This window comes from Pecten maximus, chromosome 11 (genome assembly GCF_902652985.1).
Source record: "Pecten maximus chromosome 11, xPecMax1.1, whole genome shotgun sequence".
NCBI classification, from domain to species: domain Eukaryota; kingdom Metazoa; phylum Mollusca; class Bivalvia; order Pectinida; family Pectinidae; genus Pecten; species Pecten maximus.
Window position 1 is genome coordinate 26,042,343 of NC_047025.1, and position 20,668 is coordinate 26,063,010.

General features: G+C 37.9%; 1 protein-coding gene across 1 annotated transcript in view; it reads right to left on the reverse strand.

Annotated features, from left to right (window-relative positions):
- Positions 1-460: 460 nt before the first annotated feature.
- The window catches only part of LOC117337620 (WW domain-containing oxidoreductase-like), a 72,437-nt gene continuing 52,229 nt past the window's right edge, over positions 461-20,668 (reverse strand). The window contains exon 9 of the mRNA XM_033898688.1: positions 461-904. The gene's annotated coding sequence lies outside the window, so the exon portion shown is untranslated. The remainder of the gene's footprint in view (positions 905-20,668) is intronic.

The window sequence follows — 20,668 nt, forward strand, 5'->3', positions numbered from 1 at the left end:
TCATAATCCTCAGATTCGGCTCAACATACGTAATGTATTTCAAAATCCTGTAACAAATTTCCAATATAGCAAATATAGCAGGTGCGATGGAATTGATCATTATAAAATACTGTACATACCTGTATTAGACTTTTAAATAAACAACACTAATGATAAACTGTGTTTAAATTCAAATTCTATAGAAACAGAAATGATGAGACATTTTTTGACTCGTGCCTTGTCCAGGTTTCAACCTCAAGGTTGATCTAGCCTCGAAATTCTCAAATGATATATACATGTACCTGGTATTGCTGCATATGTTTGTTAAAAGATATTGCTGAGGAGGAGGTGTTGGCCATTTAGAATGAGAGGCAGTTGTTTCCTCAATAAATAAATTCAGCCATCCTCAAACTACTATTGTGATCATGCAAATTAAGGTCAATATCTGATGTAAATCTGTACAGATATAACACATAAGAAATTTAGTATTGATAAAACATTTTTAATGCATATTGTGTAATATAATTAAATGTTAAAGTATGGTCCATATACAGCAATTACAAACATTTGATAATTGACTTATTGCTCTGAGTCAGGATACTGTAATGCCGCTGATGTGACCTTGACATTTCACTTATTCACCTATCTTGTCAGTGTGACCTTGACATTTCACTTATTCACCTGTCTTGTCAGTGACACACACGCTCTATAGTCTGTCTACAGTTGAAGCCTAGAAAGGTAATGCAATGATCTGACCTTCACCTTGGGATACTGATCTGTGTGGTTATTTGACCTTGAATTTGTACTTGGGATATTGATCAATATATTGGTCGAACTTAGGAGACAGTGGTTAAGATCCATACAGTGACCAGTCCTTGGACCAGCCTGATTTTCATTCCTGGATTCCTCCCCATTTTATCTTGTACTGAAACACAGAAAACATCTGATGTACCCCCTGATTATCTGCTGATGGTCTTGGTCATATGGTTGGAGAACTTGTATTTTATGTAATGTTGACCAGTTCTCAAGAAGCTTTCAGTTGACTCATTAAGGTAATTTTCTAATATTTTTCTTCTGCTACAGAACTTTATGATTTTGAGGGAGTTCTGCTCTAATATCATCTCCAGTAATACTGCAGTAAAGTTTTATATACACTGCAGTGGATACCCTCCGCTTAACACTTAACATGTCTGGAGATTGAATCCTTGTAAAGAAATATTTCTGTGAAAATAAAATTATAAATATATTTTCGAATGGGCTTAAAAAACTTTGACAAAATAATGCAGAACATAGCAATGGAACTTTTCCCCCTAGAGATACACAAGAGTGCTTTGCCCCTCTATTTTAATTACCTGCAAGTTGGCACAATGTGACAAAAGAATTTAATAATTATAAAGATGAAATCATTAACAGCTCTGAATCACCAACATTCAGCATATTGTACACAGAATGACGAAGTTTAACAATATACTCCTAATTCAGAAGATTTAAATTCTAACACAGAAATGATCAGGCCATTATGTCTACCATGTACAGGTAACATCTGGTAACAGTACAGATACACTCTGACCTACGACACAGGTCAGGGGTCAAGGTGATGTGAGGTTATCAGAGAGATTATAAAATTCTTCTATATATACACTGTACATCTGATTACATGTATACCATGCTGATATTTATTTATAGAACATATCATGTTGTCAGGGAAGAGTTGAAAGTTGCTACACACAATAAGGTTAAGGTCAAAGGTCAGTACTACATGGGTGTAATAGAGGTACATATTTGAGCTGTTTACTATACATGTATATAAGTCACTGCACACTGCTGTTGGAATACAATAGGTACACATGTATTTATCTATGTACATATTGACCCAGGTAACCATGGAAAACGCTGTCTTATAATATACTTGAAACAGGTGTAAATGAAATTGAGTGCCAATAAGATGCTTTGGCAATTTATAGTATGTTTTGTTTGACTGAATATTGATGCTAAATCTTTTTCATTAAATATTTTTTTTATTGAATAACTCTTTTTCATTAAATACAGAGGCTCTTTAACAAAGGTTTTGAAGACCTTTTTCCAGATTTTCAAAATGACAGTAACTGAAGAATGATGAAAGGACTGTTTCTGTTTTATTACATTTAAATTTGTTTAATAAAGATGATAACATTTGGAGACCAAACATTTCAGTGTTTTTATAATAAATAATTTATTTTTGGTTCAGCAAATTGAGTTTAAGAATAACACAGTATCTATCCTCAAAAAATCCCCATCCTCTTGTGTAAAAGTTTAGTACCGTAACTATCCTCAAATAAGCCCCCTCCCCTTGTGAACAAGTTTGGGGAGGGCTTATTTGCAAAGCACATTTAGCTTTAATGAAGATGTGGGCTTATTTGTTGGCAGGGGCATATTTCTGTATTAATACAGTGATTTACCTTACTGTGGAATAAGTTTAAATACAATGATTTACCTTACTGTAGTATAGGTGCAAATACGGTAATTTACCTTACTGTGGTATAGGTATAATACAGTGATTTACCTTACTGTGGTACGTATAGGTATAATACAGTGATTTACCTTACTGTGGTATAGGTATAAAAACAGTAATTTACCTTACTGCGGTATAGTTATAAAAACAGTAATTTACCTTACTGTAGTATAGGTATAAATACTGTAATTAACCTTACTGTTGTTTAGGTATAATACGGTAATTAACCTTACTGTGGTATAGGTATAATACGATAATTAACCTTACTGTGGTATAGGTATAATACGATAATTTACCTTACTGTAGTATAGGTATAAAAACAGTAATTAACCTTACTGTGGTATAGGTATAATACGGTAATTTACCTTACTGTGGTATAGGTATAATACGATAATTTACCTTACTGTGGTTTAGGTATAATACGGTAATTTACCTTACTGTGGTTTAGGTATAATACGGTAATTTACCTTACTGTGGTTTAGGTATAAATACTGTAATTAACCTTACTATAGTATAGGTATAATACGGTAATTAACCTTACTGTGGTATAGGTATAATACGATAATTAACCTTACTGTGGTATAGGTATAATACGATAATTTACCTTACTGTAGTATAGGTATAAAAACAGTAATTAACCTTACTGTGGTATAGGTATAACACTGTAATTAACCTTACTGTGGTATAGGTATAATACAATAATTTACCTTACTGTGGTTTAGGTATAATAGGATAATTTATCTTACTGTGGTTTAGGTATAATACGGTAATTTACCTTACTGTGGTATAGGTATAATACGATAATTTACCTTACTGTGGTTTAGGTATAATACGGTAATTTACCTTACTGTGGTTTAGGTATAATACGGTAATTTACCTTACTGTGGTTTAGGTATAATACGATAATTTACCTTACTGTGGTTTAGGTATAATATGGTAATTAACCTTACTGTAGTATAGGTATAATATGGTAATTAACCTTACTGTAGTATAGGTATAATACGGTAATTTACCTTACTGTGGTATATGTATGATATGGCGATTTGCCTTAATGTGGTATAGGGTTGAATCCATATACACCAATAAGTAAATGCCAGCATGAGAAGAAAATCTATATTTAGGGAAAAAATAAGTTACAGATAATTACCAGGTTACTTTTTCACACAGGAAATATTGCTTTCAAGTTATTTTGACGGGTTAATGATTTATCATGTGAGTGAAGAAATTCAATGAAGACCCTTCAACCTGTCAAGATAATAAAAATAAGTCTGGGCGACTGAGTGTTTAATTTAATTTATTGACAGAGATGACAATTATAGAGTAATGTTATATATATATATAGTTTAGCATTAAGGTCGCCTGTTTGAATAATACAAGTTCATATTTACCCTGTAATAAGCCCAGGAGGTCACATAAACAATTGATTGGAAGTTTTACTGAACTATGATAAACATGGGTAGATGTAGCCTTATTACCAGTCAGTGGCTAATTTAACATTAAACTCTCGTTAGACTGTGTTCATTGTCAATATGAATGCAATCTTGGTGACAAGATAATTTTCGAGTGTGAAATAAATTCCATATCCAACAATCATGAGTCTTGTGACCTGTTACTACCACAATAATATCGGCTTGAATCAAAGGGAAACGTGGCCAAGTATTATTTCGCGTATGCAAATAAGGTGTACAGGTGACAATCTAATTAAAATCTAGATGGTCATTATCACTACGTTACATGAACATCTAACAATATCCCATAAGGGGTCACGTTCTGATGACCTGTGAGATGTGTGTATTTCACTTTCAGGGCGAATTAGCATTTTTGCGATGTCGTCGAAGCAAAACATTTCGTCACAGAATGCATCGGAAGCAAACCATTTCGGCACAGTATATAGCTATATGCTTTTTGGGACGAAATGACTTCAAACAAATTGACAGATTATAGAAGCTATGCACTCTAGTCATGCTAATTCGGACATATGAAATTCACTTCCAAGATTCTGGAAGTAGTCATTTGATTGGCTAATCCAAAAGGTCACCCTGACGTGACCCCTTATGGGATGTTGTTAGATGTTCATGTAATGTAGTGAGAATGACCATCTAGATTTTAATTAGATTGTACAGGTGATGGCCGGGAACCGGTGATGTGATGTCATTCGATTATTGATGTTGTCAATAACAATTGCAGCTTCAGTCAAAGTTTGAATTCTTGACCATTCCCCAGTACTCCTGCCCCCCTCCCAAGTAAACCTGTCCCCCCCCCCCCCCACCCCACCAGTAAACCTGTCCCCCCCCCCCAACCCCACCAGTACTCCTGTCACCATCCCAATAATCCTGTTCCCAACCCCAACCAGTAATCTGTCCCCCTACCCCCACCAGTAATCCTGTCCCCCCAACCGCACCAGTAATCCTGTCCCACCCCCCACCCCCCACGCCACCAGTACTCCTGCCACCATCCCCAGTAAACCTGTCCCCCCACCCCCACCAATACTCCTGTCACCATCCCAGTAAACCTGTCCCCCCACCCCCACCAGTACTCCTGTCACCATCCCCAGTAAACCTGTCCCCCTACCCCCACCAGCACTCCTGTCACCATCCCCAGTAAACCTGTCCCCCACCCCCACCAGTAAACCTGTCCCCCCACCCCCACCAGTACTCCTGTCACCATCCCCAGTAAACCTGTCCCCCCAACCCCTACCAGTACTCCTGATGCCATCCCCAGTAAACCTGTCCCCCCAACCCCACCAGTTCTCCTGTCCCCCACTCCAACCAGTAAACCTGTCCCCCCACCCCCACCAGTAAACCTGTCCCCCCCACCCCCCACCAGTACTCCTGTCACCATCCCCAGTAAACCTGTCCCCCCCAACCCCTACCAGTACTCCTGTCACCATCCCCAGTAAACCTGTCCCCCAATCCCACCAGTACTCTTGTCGCCATCCCCAGTAAACCTGTCCCCACATGTCCCCCCCACCCCCACCAGTACTCCTGTCACCATCCCCAGTAAACCTGTCCCCCCACCCCCACCAGTACTCCTGATGCCATCCCCAGTAAACCTGTCCCCCATCCCCACCAGTACTCCTGTCACCATCCCCAGTAAACCTGTCCCCCCACTCCCACCAGTACTCCTGATGCCATCCCCAGTAAACCTGTCCCCCATCCCCACCAGTACTCCTGTCACCATCCCCAGTAAACCTGTCCCCCCACCCCACCAGTACTCCTGATGCCATCCCCAGTAAACCTGTCCCCCATCCCCACCAGTACTCCTGTCACCATCCCCAGTAAACCTGTCCCCCCCACCTCCACCAGTACTCCTGTCACCATCCCCAGTAAACCTGTACCCCCACCCCCACCAGTACTCCTGTCACCATCCACAGTAAACATGTCCCCCCACCCCCACCAGTACTCCTGTCACCATCCCCAGTAAACCTGTCCCCTCACCCCCACCAGTAAACCTGTCCCCCCCCCCCCCACCAGTACTCCTGTCACCATCCCCAGTAAACCTGTCCCCCACCCCCACCAGTACTCCTGTCACCATCCCCAGTAAACCTGTCCCCTCACCCCCACCAGTTCTCCTGTCACCATCCCCAGTAAACCTGTCCCCTCACCCCCACCAGTACTCCTGTCACCATCCCCAGTAAACATGTCCCCCACCCCCACCAGTACTCCTGTCACCATCCCCAGTAAACCTGTCCCCTCACCCCCACCAGTAAACCTGTCCCCCCACCCCCACCAGTACTCCTGTCACCATCCCCAGTAAACCTGTCCCCCCACCCCCACCAGTTCTCCTGTCCCCCCTCCCACCAGTTCTCCTGTCCCCCACTCCAACCAGTAAACCTGTCCCCCCACCCCCACCAGTACTCCTGTCACCATCCCCAGTAAACCTGTCCCCCGCCCCCACCAGTACTCCTGTCACCATCCCCAGTAAACCTGTCCCCCACCTCCAACAGTTCTCCTGTCACCATCCCCAGTAAACCTGTCCCCCGACCCCCAACAGTTCTCCTGTCACCATCCCAATAATCCTGTCCCCCGACCCCCAACAGTTCTCCTGTCCCCCACTCCAACCAGTAATCTGTCCCCCTACCCCCACCAGTAATCCTGTCCCCCCACCCCAACCAGTAACCCTGTCCCCCAACCCCAGCAGTAATCCTGTCCCCCAACCCCACCAGTTCTCCTGTCCCCACACCCCAACCAGATATCCTGTCCCCCACCCCCACCAGTTATCCTGTCCCCCACCCCAACCAGTACTCCTGTCCCACCACCCCCACCAGTACTCTTGTCGCCATCCCCAGTAATCCTGTCCCCATCCTCAGTAATCCTGTCCCCCACCCCCAGCAGTACTCTTGTTGCCATCCTCAATAATCCTGCCCCCCAACCCCTACCAGTACTCCTGTCACCATCCCCAGTAAACCTGTCCCCCCACCCCCACCAGTAAACCTGTCCCCCCACCCCCACCAGTAAACCTGTCCCCCCACCCCCACCAGTACTCCTGTCACCATCCCCAGTAAACCTGTCCCCCCAACCCCTACCAGTACTCCTGATGCCATCCCCAGTAAACCTGTCGCCCCACCCCCACCAGTAAACCTGTCCCCCACCCCCACCAGTACTCCTGTCACCATCCCCAGTAAACCTGTCCCCCCAACCCCTACCAGTACTCCTGATGCCATCCCCAGTAAACCTGTCCCCCAACCCCACCAGTTCTCCTGTCCCCCACTCCAACCAGTAAACCTGTCCCCCCACCCCCACCAGTACTCCTGTCACCATCCCCAGTAAACCTGTCCCCCCGCCCCACAAGTACTCTTGTCGCCATCCCCAGTAAACCTGTCCCCCCACCCCACCAGTACTCCTGTCACCATCCCCAGTAAACCTGTCCCCACCACAGTATTCTTGTCCCCATTCTTGTATTGCTGGCACCTTATCATGGTTTATACCTACGTACATGTAGGTAAATATACCTGGAAACAAACAAGATTTAATTATTTACCAACAGAGAAAAACATTGATAGATATACCAGGTAATTTGTGTAATGAACAAATTAAGAGAACACCTGGCCGATGTAGATAATGATTCCTATCACACATTTTAAACATATACCGTACCATATTGATATATTTAATCAGAATTTTGTCTGGTCATTGATTATAAAATACCTCATACAACTAGCTTTAACAGACAGTATATGATACACATGCTGTAACTGTATGCTGACAAGGCCAGGCGATTATACATATGTACCTAAAATACCATAAACCTCCAACGTAATGCACCATGCTTCAATGCTCACCTACTTCAAGTATATTCCAACATTTTAATATTGAAGGTTTCCTTTTTAACAAATCTTCAACACAAACCTCTTTATAATGCCAACATAATTTAGCTGGTCATTTAGAGTAGTTTTTTAGGTGTGGTATTTCATTCCACTTGATAAGGTCTTAGTAAGTTAGCTGACACAGAACAGTCTTTTTTTTTGGAAAGCTGTGGATTACCTCCCGGGGGCCCGTGGTTCGATTCCGTGCACATGTACAGCTGGAATGCATTTTTTCCTGTTCATTCAAAATTTAATAAAACAGTGTTTTACATTCATATGGTAAGCTAACAAGGCTTGTAGAGGTAGATGGTATTCAGGCCAGGAACAACTTCAGATGTACAAATTTGAGCTGTAACCTGACAAGGCTTACAAAGGGAGGAAGTGCAGTTCAGGTACAGTGGCATACACATGTACAAGTTTGAGTTGTAAGCTGACAAGGCCAGAAGGAGGAACATTAACGTTTGAGTTTGTAAGCTGACAAGGCTTAACAGAGGGAGGAACATAAATGTTTGAGTTTGTAAGCTAACAAGGCTTAAAGAGGAAGGACATAGAGACTGGAGTAAGTGGAGTTCAGGTACACATGTGCAAGTTTGAGTTGTAAGCTGACAAGGCTTACAGAGGGATGAAGATACAAATTTGAGCTGTAAGCTGACCATGCAGGCTTACAAATTAAGATGTATAGGCTAGACACAAGACTTACGATACATATATACAGGTATATAATTTGAGTTATAAGCTGACAAGGCTCTGGACACTGGGGTCAAGGTACATTTAGGTAGGACCATGGTATATAGCCTTGACTGTCCTGTCTCACGGAAATCAGTATAATACTGTAGGTATAAGGTGTGGAGCCTGTGTGATCATTACCGAGAGCAAATTATACATTATGTAGGCAGTGTATTGATCAGAATACTAACATACAAACATTGTACAAACATGTTCATTGTCATCTAAATACCACCATCACCAATGTTTACCAATACTTACTGCTCAATTCAACCTACTTTCAAACACACATATAAGAAAAATGAGATAATATTACCAAAGTTGATGTGTGTGGTTTTCAGGACTGACTTTATTACCGTAAATACCAAAATACCAGTACCTTGATGTATTGAAAGTGAACTTTACCACAATAAACACCTATGTAACAGAATCTTATACCTTGACATTACTTAAGGAACTAGACAACACCTTGATGGATCATAAGCCAACTTACTACCATAAATACTGATATAATGGAACCTTGATGTATAATATAAAGTGACTTTACTACCATAAATACTGATATAATAGAACCTTGATGTATAATATAAGGTGACTTAATTTACTACCATAAATACTGATATAACAGAACCTTGATGTATAATATAAGGTGACTTTACTACCATAAATACTGATATAATGGAACCTTTATTTATAATATAAGTTGACTTGATAAAGGGGAGATCACTGAACTTTGAGGTTGGCAGGTAAAAGAAGAAAACAACCAAAGCATAGTATGGAGGAGGATGAAAAGGAAAACACTTTCAAGAGAATGCCAAAGAGAAGAAGATTGCAATAATAGATGGTGAAGACAAAAGTTAATCGTAATTTGTAAGTCTTGATGAATATTGAAGAGGAAATATTAATCAGGCAGTTTCAGTTTGGATGAGAACGGACAGAATTTAAAGATAGGATCTAGGTGACATGTTCAATCAAATATGCTAGCTTAAGGACACCCAGGTAGAATCTACACAAATCTTACATCTACCACTTCCTCACCAGTGACACGTAGGTAATACACTGATCCTTATAATGACCAGTTTAACTGGACATTTTATCTCCGAGATGACCACTGGGTACCTAATGGTCCAGTAAGGATGTGTTCTACTCGTACACAAATGTAATGGCTATCATATCCAATTCCAATGCTGTTATTGACAAAACTTTGATTAGAGAAAAAATAATTGTCAAGAAATATGTGACAAGTAAGCGTTGAATTAACTTTGATAGTATCAATTAGATTAGTGTGAAGTTTATCTGAATGCCTGTAAGTGTCACGGAAACATACATTTCCAAAAGTTATGTGTTTAATTGTGTGTAATTATTTGGAAAAATGGTCTGCTCACAAGCAGTCATTGTGTAGTCATAAATCCAGCCGTGACAAATTGACAGTTTTATCTTAAATGTTGAAATTAAAATACTTGGTATAACAGGCGCAAGTCCTAACAGCCTGACAGGGTAAGATCAACAATCTAATTCTCTCGTCTTTTACCACCTATAAACCTACCATGACTAATATACTGTATATATATACTCATAACTATATCTACGGAATAGCATGCACCAGTTAACTGTTCAAGTTTAAATGTTTAAATTCCTTCCAACATTATAATGATCATTAACCTATTTGTCCTAGGATCTATTTGGTAGAGACTTCGAGGTTATGAGAATTTTACACAAATAATTATCTGTCATCGTTACCGTACATATTGTAATATTTTTTTTTTCGCTATATTGTTAATCATTGAAGCAAACTAAACTTTAATGCCACCATACATATCATACAGCCACTCGGGGGGGGGGGGGGGGGGGGGGGGGGGGGGGGGGGAATTGTCACGCATAATCAAACTTGCTTTGATCTCGGATGGTAAGGTTTCAAGTGTCAGAATGTGCAAAATATGTGCATGTATAAATATATAGGAGCACTTAAGCTAACCATGCAAGAGTTTGTGAACATTTATACTTTAGTGTTGAAACTCTGAAAGTTAAACATTGTTAGCTTACTTTGTATAACGGGTTAACATTCTCACACTGAATGTATCTTATTTATAAATACTGGGACATAGAAGCATTGTGTATGTGTTTTGTTTGATGTTATAGATTCTGTATTAGGTATCTGTAAGCTGATAAACTACGCTACAGCTGGTTCACGTAGTGGTAGATCTGTTAGCTTCACTGTTTTACTTATAGTGTCAGTTTTGTATCAAGTTGAACAAAATGGGATTTAATATGGCTGACATCAGGCAAACAATTTCATATTATAATATTTGATATTTAATAACGTCTAAAGCTTATCATTGGTTTAAAGATATGCTCAAACACTTCTTAACGAATATAATATTATCTTAGCAGAAAGATAACATTTCTAGAAATTTAATAAAAAAATAAAATTGTTTGAATAATATTTTTTTCTTAGAATAAAATCTGCATGAATTAAATACCTAATACGTGTATTGAACTCAGTCCAACATATACTTGATATACATGTAATACCGTATTATCAATCATGAACAACCATCCGTCCCCAGTATACAAATAGTAAGCATCCTATACCAGACATTACAACCTTCAATCTTTTTTATCAAATTCTGTTAAACTATAATTATAATTCAATTTACACCAATTACAAAACAAGTTTAAGCAATTTTTGTTGGACACGATGGAATACCATAAGTGGGCTTTAATATGGATGGAAGCAGACTGTCCAGAAAAAAACCCCACAAGGTTGGACAGATGACCTTAATTCTATCTTACACAGAGGATTTACAACTGTAACATCTACTTGTACATTCACTAATCAAATCCATGACGAGGAAAAGATAATACCAGCCTTGTAATAAAATTAAGTGTGACCATTTGATATTATGTACAAAATGCTTAATCTGTATTGAGTCAGAGAGGCTTAGTTAATTTGTGTAGAGGTAGAGTGGCTTAGCTAATTTGTGTAGAGGTAGAGTGGCCTAGCTAATTTGTGTAGAGGTAGAGTGGCTTAGCTAATTTGTGTAGAGGTAGAGTGGCTTAGCTAATTTGTGTAGAGGTAGAGTGGCTTAGCTAATTTGTGTAGAGTTAGAGTGGCCTAGCTAATTTGTGTAGAGGTAGAGTGGCCTAGCTAATTTGTGTAGAGGTAGAGTGGCTTAGCTAATTTGGGTAGAGGTAGAGTGGCTTAGCTAATTTGTGTAGAGTTAGAGTGGCCTAGCTAATTTGGGTAGAGTTAGAGTGGCTTATCTGTAGAGTGGCCTAGCTAATTTGTGTAGAGTTAGAGTGGCCTAGCTAATTTGGGTAGAGTTAGAGTGGCCTAGCTAATTTGTGTAGAGTTAGAGTGGCCTAGCTAATTTGGGTAGAGTTAGAGTGGCCTAGCTAATTTGGGTAGAGTTAGAGTGGCTTATCTGTAGAGTGGCCTAGCTAATTTGGGTAGAGTTAGAGTGGCCTAGCTAATTTGGGTAGAGTTAGAGTTGCTTAGCTAATTTGTGTAGAGTTAGAGTGGCCTAGCTAATTTGTGAAGAGTTAGAGTGGCTTATCTGTAGAGTGGCTTAGCTAATTTGTGTAGTGGTAGAGTGGCCTAGCTAATTTGTGTAGAGTTAGAGTGGCTTAGCTAATTTGTGTAGAGTTAGAGTGGCTTATCTGTAGAGTGGCTTAGCTAATTTGTGTAGAGGTAGAGTGGCTTAGCTAATTTGTGTAGAGTTAGAGTGGCCTAGCTAATTTGTGAAGAGTTAGAGTGGCTTAGCTAATTTGGGTAGCGTTAGAGTGGCTAATCTGTAGAGTGGCCTAGCTAATTTGTGTAGAGGTAGAGTGGCTTAGCTAATTTGTGTACAGTTTAGCTTTACATTGACCTACTATATTTGTGTACATCTATAATCAAGCTTTAGATTACCCTATTTTATTTGTGTATAGTTAAGCTCTATATTGATCTAGTTTCTTTGTGTGTAATTAAATGTTACACTGATTTAATTTATTTGTGCATAATTAATTGTTACACTGACCTAGTTTCTTTGAGTGTAATTAAGTGTTACATTGACCTAGTTTCTTTGTGCATAATTAAGTGCTACATTGACCTAGTTTCTTTGTGCATAATTAAGTTTTACATTGACCTAGTTTCTTTGTGTATAGTTAAAGTGTTACATTGACCTAGTTTATTTGTGTATAGTTAAAGTGTTACATTAACCTAATTTATTTGTGCATAATTAAGTGTTACATTGACCTAATTTATTTGTGCATAATTAAGTGTTACATTAACCTAATTTATTTGTGCATAATTAAGTGTTACATTAACCTAATTTATTTGTGCATAATTAAGTGTTACATTAACCTAATTTATTTGTGCATAATTAAGTGTTACATTGACCTAGTGTATTTGTGCATAATTAAGTGTTACAATGACCTAGTTTATTAGTGTGTAACTAAGTGTTAAATTGACCAGTTTATCTGTGTTTAATTAAGTTTTACATTGATCTAGTTTATTTGGGTATATCTGGTAGCTAACTTTTACATTGACCTAGTTAATATGTGTGCGATATGTTAGTATTTTAAAATCTAACATATATTGCCTTAAGCAATACACATCACAACACGTCATCTGTTTCTGTCCATTGATGAGAATTATTCTTTCGTTATTACGGTAATCAATCTTACATGCTAGTTAATCCAATCACACCTGATAACCCCAGAGGGATCAATAGACTTGTCCATTACTACAAATGTACCAAGAGAGATTAGTAGACTTGTCCAATACCTAATATGTAAGTACAATATGCAAATTTAATGGCTAATTAATTAATACGTCATAGTTTACATGACAATTAATTTGTGATTTACTCCAGTTATAATGAAATTTTCAGTTCTAACTTTGTGTATATGACACCATTTACAGATAAAGTCATTGTTATCCTCCTCCTCCTCCCACTGAGTCTGTTGTCCCCTAATAATAGCCACGGATCAGTCCCGAGTCTTACTACATATTTATATAGAGTTAATGTGAGGCGTAGACTCCAACCTAGATTTCTAATCTGGCTGAGAACCAAACCTGACCTGCCCACACTTAATTGGTACACTCTTTGACTATGAAGTCATGGCCTTGAGCTTGAGTAAACCTTTAGTAGTGATGACCCAGGGGTTTAACATTCCCGGGGCAACCTACCCCTAATAATAAGGCTGGACTGGATTTATGTTGTAAGCTTGTTGACACATTCATTCATACATCTATTCTTCATTTCAATCCACAATCCACCTAACTTGAAATAATGCCAACCTATTTAACACAAACACCACACACATTAAGTCAGTTCAGATACCATATTTATCCTAAACCAATAAGTCATACTGTTCTGTTCACAAAGTACCATATTCATCCTAAACCAAATAAGTCATACTGTCCTATTCATAATGAACCATATTCATCCTAAACCAAATAAGTCATACTGTTCTATTCACAATGTAGTGATGTACTGTATTTATCCTAAACCAAATAAGTCATACTGTCCTATTCACAATGTAGTGATGTACTGTATTTATCCTAAACCAATAAGTCATACTGTTCTGTTCACAAAGTACCATATTCATCCTAAACCAAATAAGTCATACTGTCCTATTCATAATGTACCATATTTATCCTAAACCAAATAAGTCATACTGTCCTATTCACAATGTAGTGATGTACTGTATTTATCCTAAACCAATAAGTCATACTGTTCTGTTCACAAAGTACCATATTCATCCTAAACCAAATAAGTCATACTCTCCTATTCATAATGTACCATATTTATCCTAAACCAAATAAGTCATACTGTCCTATTCATAATGTACCATATTTATCCTAAACCAAATAAGTCATACTGTCCTATTCATAATGTACCATATTTATCCTAAACCAAATAAGTCATACTGTTCTATTCACAATGTAGTGATGTACTGTATTTATCCTAAACCAAATAAGTCATACTGTCCTATTCATAATGTAGTGATGTACTGTATTTATCCTAAACCAAATAAGTCATACTGTCCTATTCATAATGTACCATATTTATCCTAAACCAAATAAGTCATACTGTCCTATTCACAATGTACCATATTTATCCTAAACCAAATAAGTCATACTGTCCTATTCACAATGTACCATATTTATCCTAAACCAAATAAGTCATACTGTCCTATTCACAATGTACCATATTTATCCTAAACCAAATAAGTCATACTGTCCTGTTCACAATGTACTGTAATATAGAGCCCTAGCTGTTCTGTTCCGAAGGTACTTTATTAATTCTGAACCTAATACAGTAACTTCTCCTGTTTACAATGGGGCTAAGTGACCTTTGACCCTTTATCCTTCAATTATGATAACCCAGATATCATCAGGTGTAAAGCTTATTGTTATGATGCTATGATTATGAAATATCTTGTTCACAAACTTTGTGATTTGCTCGGTGGATAGAAGCAGAGACTAACACACAACCACTGGTGCACACAGATGAAGAAATTAGTATACTCCTGCCCCCTTACTAGGTTTGGCTAGGGTTTATATATATACACTTAAAACATATTAAGTGTGATATCAGCACTCTGATTTCCCTCCGATGGGTTCTCAATCTGACTATGATCTCTGACCTTGACATTATGTTGAAATGAACTGAAACTCCCTCAGTAGATAACACAGGCCTTTTCACATTTCATTGCAAAATGGTTTAATTTGACATTAAAAGTGTGTTAATGATCACCTAAATAAACATGTCATGAAGAAGGCATATCTCACAATCAAGTCTCTATACAAATCCTTATTTATTCCAACGGAAATATTCTATATCTTATTCTAATTCATTCATTTTCTAATTTTGTCATTTATTTGGTATCAGTCGGTTCTAACTTTAAACAGTATGTCTCTACTGGAGATACATGCTTCTACAGTGGAGATCTCTAATGAATTTACATTGCTGATAACTAAATAGGCATTTAAAGAAAAAAAAAGAAAAACTTGAGTAAGTCTAGACAACCTGCCTGCATTGGCTGTTGCCAGTTTGACATTATGTTTCCTTAGAGCTCATTACAGATCCTATCGGGCCTGGTACACCAGGCCTGGTTAGCTATACGTTACACACTCAAGCTCTCTATAGCGCCAGGGATTCTCCATATATCAAGCTTATTGTTTCAATTTTTTTCTTTATTTCCTTTATTCTAAATATTGTCTTCTTTGTTTTGTACAAGAATCTAACTGAGAAGAAAAAGAGAAAAGCATATGTTGTAGAAAGCCTAGACTACTTAGCATGACGTCCTAGGGTATACATTTGGTAGGTATCAATTTCTTGAATATTCTTTATTGTACAAAACACCCCCCTCTCACTGTACAAGTTCCAGTGTCTGTTTCTTTTCCGCACAGATGTTTAAATGTAAATTTCTATATTCCAATGCCTATTCTCTCTCCCTCACAACCTTCACCCTCTTTTTTTCCAGACTTTAATTTGAAATTTAAACTGCATGTAACAAGCCTGGGTTTCACTTCCAGCTTGGGACATCCCACAGCGCACTTCAACCTGCCTCGTATTGCAGGCTGATAAAGTTGTAGACGCTCTCATAATTAATAAAGTGCAAGGAAGCTGAGAACTGATTTATCATACTTCATAACAATTTTCAAACTATTACACTTATCAGGCAGGTTTCCTAAAGGGGCAGAATGGAATAACAGCCAGCAGGAGATGGTTTAGTACAACAGGTGTCTAAAATATACAGAGGAAAGTTTTCTACAAGTTCAAAAATACATATAACGATATACTATTACCGACAGATTTATCATACATAGGTCCTACCTATAGAGAGTAGATCATACTTATAATATCATAGTAACTAGGGACAGTAATCAACTAAAATTCCTAGATCACAGGAGTCAAAATGCTGCAGAACATACAATGACTTCTTATTAAGAACCATAATTCCTCAAGTCATTTGTTAAGTAGCTTTTTGTAGTGAGAGACTATCATAATCAACAACTCTTAAATAATAAACATGATTTCCGTCCATCTAGTTAAATCTTCCAGAGACACATATTTCTAGAAACAAATACTGACCGACTTCTTCGACAAAATATTAAAATGTGTTTTATCAAACTTATATTTCTCAAATGTAATCTATAGTATTGAGTATAACTTCCAATGATATTATAGTACTCTTTATAGATATTTGTTATAAGTAGTGTTTCATATTTCTCATCAACTGGCTACAACAATGTAAAAATAAAACAAAAGGGAGATATTCTACAATACTTTGATTTAGTTTGGACTAAGATGTGTAAGTCTAACTGGTAGAGCAAGACTTTTGAACTTCTTAGCTCTAACAGAGTTGACAGATCATTGTATCATACATCTGACAAACATCAACGATTTTAAATCAACATACACAGGGTAAATGTTTACAAATATAATTAATGGAATGAACTTATGTCTAGGTTCTCAACAATAGGTCCCTGACATTATAAAAGAAGCCAGGATTAATTTTGTGACCCTTTAATCTGTTCTAATGATTCAAATGATTGTATAGTAATTTTACTGTGTTATAATGAATAGGATATGATGTGTTTTGAAATGGCTTGAAGCAGTAATTTTCAACGCTCTTACCCTATATCAATAATTTTCAAAACAAAGAAGCACATCAATCATACCACAAACGTTTGTTCTTTTACAGTTTTAATGAGGCTATAAATTAATATATTAACCTTTAAGTCACAATGTAATATGGTAAAAAAATTCTCAAATCTGAATGAAATCATCTGTCAGAGTATTATCACTTGATAAATATTTGTAGTAGTTTATTTTTGAAAACATGTTTATGTTGATATGAATTGAATAAAAAAGCTGTACTAGAACAGTCCTGATTTGTTTAAGGTTGTATGCTACCTAACTCTGACATTGAAACACTGTACTAAAACAGTCCTGACTGATTTAAGGCTGTATGCTACCTTATTTTGACATTGAAACACTGTACTAAAACAGTCCTGATTTATTTAAGGCTGTATGCTACCTTACTCTGACATTGAAACAGTGTACTATAACAGTACTGACTGATTTAAGGCTGTATGCTACCTTACTCTGACATTGAAACACTGCACTAAAACAGTCCTGACTGATTTAAGGCTGTATGCTACCTTACTCTGACATTAAAACACTGCACTAAAACAGTCCTGATTGATTTAAGGCTGTATGCTACCTAACTCTGACATTGAAACACTGTACTAAAACAGTCCTGACTGATTTAAGGCTGTATGCTACCTTACTCTGACATTGAAACACTGTACTAGAACAGTCCTGACTGATTTAAGGCTGTATGCTACCTTACTCTGACATTGAAACACTGTACTAGAACAGTCCTGACTGATTTAAGGCTGTATGCTACCTTACTCTGACATTGAAACACTGTACTAGAACAGTCCTGACTGATTTAAGGCTGTATGCTACCTTATTCTGACATTGAAACACTGTACTAGAACAGTCCTGACTGATTTAAGGCTGTATGCTACCTTACTTTGACACTAGCTATCACACTTTACTAAAATGGTCCTGCTTGATTTAAGGCTGTATGCTACCTTACTCTGACATTGAAACACTGTACTATAACAGTCCTGACTGATTTAAGGCTGTATGCTACCTTACTCTGACATTGAAACACTGTACTAAAACAGTCCTGACTGATTTAAGGCTGTATGCTACCTTACTTTGACATTGAAACACTGCACTAAAACAGTACTGACTGATTTAAGGCTGTATGCTACCTTACTCTGACATTGAAACACTGTACTAAAACAGTCCTGACTGATTTAAGGCTGTATGCTACCTTACTCTGACATTGAAACACTGTACTAAAACAGTACTGACTGATTTAAGGCTGTATGCTACCTTACTCTGACATTGAAACACTGTACTAAAACAGTCCTGACTGATTTAAGGCTGTATGCTACCTTACTCTGACATTGAAACACTGTACTATAACAGTACTGACTGATTTAAGGCTGTATGCTACCTAACTCTGACATTGAAACACTGTACTATAACAGTCCTGACTGATTTAAGGCTGTATGCTACCTTACTCTGACATTGAAACACTGTACTATAACAGTCCTGACTGATTTAAGGCTGTATGCTACCTTACTGTGACATTAAAACACTGTACTAACAGTCCTGACTGATTTAAGGCTGTATGCTACTTTACTCTGACATTGAAACACTGTACTATAACAGTCCTGATTTATTTAAGGCTGTATGCTACCTTACTCTGACAATAAAACACTGTACTATAACAGTCCTGATTTATTTAAGGCTGTATGCTACCTTACTTTGACATTGAAACACTGTACTAAAACAGTCCTGACTGATTTAAGGCTGTATGCTACCTTACTGTGACATTGAAACACTGTACTAAAACAGTCCTGATTTATTTAAGGCTGTATGCTACCTTACTTTGACATTGAAACACTGTACTAAAACAGTCCTGACTGATTTAAGGCTGTATGCTACCTTACTCTGACATTGAAACACTGTACTATAACAGTCCTGACTGATTTAAGGCTGTATGCTACCTTACTCTGACATTAAAACACTGTACTAAAACAGTCCTGACTGATTTAAGGCTGTATGCTACCTTACTTTGACATTGAAACACTGCACTAAAACAGTCCTGATTTATTTAAGGCTGTATGCTACCTTACTCTGACATTGAAACACTGTACTATAACAGTCCTGACTGATTTAAGGCTGTATGCTACCTTACTCTGACATTAAAACACTGTACTAAAACAGTCCTGACTGATTTAAGGCTGTATGCTACCTTACTTTGACATTGAAACACTGCACTAAAACAGTCCTGATTTATTTAAGGCTGTATGCTACCTTACTCTGACATTGAAACAGTGTACTATAACAGTCCTGACTGATTTAAGGCTGTATGCTACCTTACTCTGACATTGAAACACTGCACTAAAACAGTCCTGATTTATTTAAGGCTGTATGCTACCTTACTCTGACATTAAAACACTGTACTAAAACAGTCCTGACTGATTTAAGGCTGTATGCTACCTTACTTTGACATTGAAACACTGCACTAAAACAGTCCTGACTTATTTAAGGCTGTATGCTACCTTACTCTGACATTAAAACACTGTACTAAAACAGTCCTGACTGATTTAAGGCTGTATGCTACCTTACTCTGACATTAAAACACTGTACTATAACAGTCCTGACTGATTTAAGGCTGTATGCTACCTTACTCTGACATTGAAACACTGTACTAAAACAGTCTTGACTGATTTAAGGCTGTATGCTACCTTACTCTGACATTGAAACACTGTACTAAAACAGTCCTGACTGATTTAAGGCTGTATGCTACCTTACTCTGACATTAAAACACTGTACTAAAACAGTCCTGACTGATTTAAGGCTGTATGCTACCTTACTTTGACATTGAAACACTGTACTATAACAGTCCTGCTTGATTTAAGGCTGTATGCTACCTTACTCTGACATTGAAACACTGTACTATAACAGTCCTGACTGATTTAAGGCTGTATGCTACCTTACTCTGACATTAAAACACTGTACTAAAACAGTCCTGACTGATTTAAGGCTGTATGCTACCTTACTCTGACATTGAAACACTGTACTATAACAGTCCTGACTGATTTAAGGCTGTATGCTACCTTACTTTGACATTGAAACACTGTACTATAACAGTCCTGACTGATTTAAGGCTGTATGCTACCTTACTCTGACATTGAAACACTGTACTAAAACAGTCCTGACTGATTTAAGGCTGTATGCTACCTTACTCTGACATTGAAACACTGTACTAAAACAGTCCTGACTGATTTAAGGCTGTATGCTACCTTACTCTGATATTGAAACACTGTACTAAAACAGTCCTGACTGATTTAAGGCTGTATGCTACCTTACTCTGACATTGAAACACTGTACTACAACAGTCCTAACTGATTTAAGGCTGTATGCTACCTTACTCTGACATTAAAACACTGCACTAAAACAGTCCTGACTGATTTAAGGCTGTATGCTACCTTACTCTGACATTAAAACACTGTACTATAACAGTCCTGACTGATTTAAGGCTGTATGCTACCTAACTCTGACATTGAAACACTGCACTAA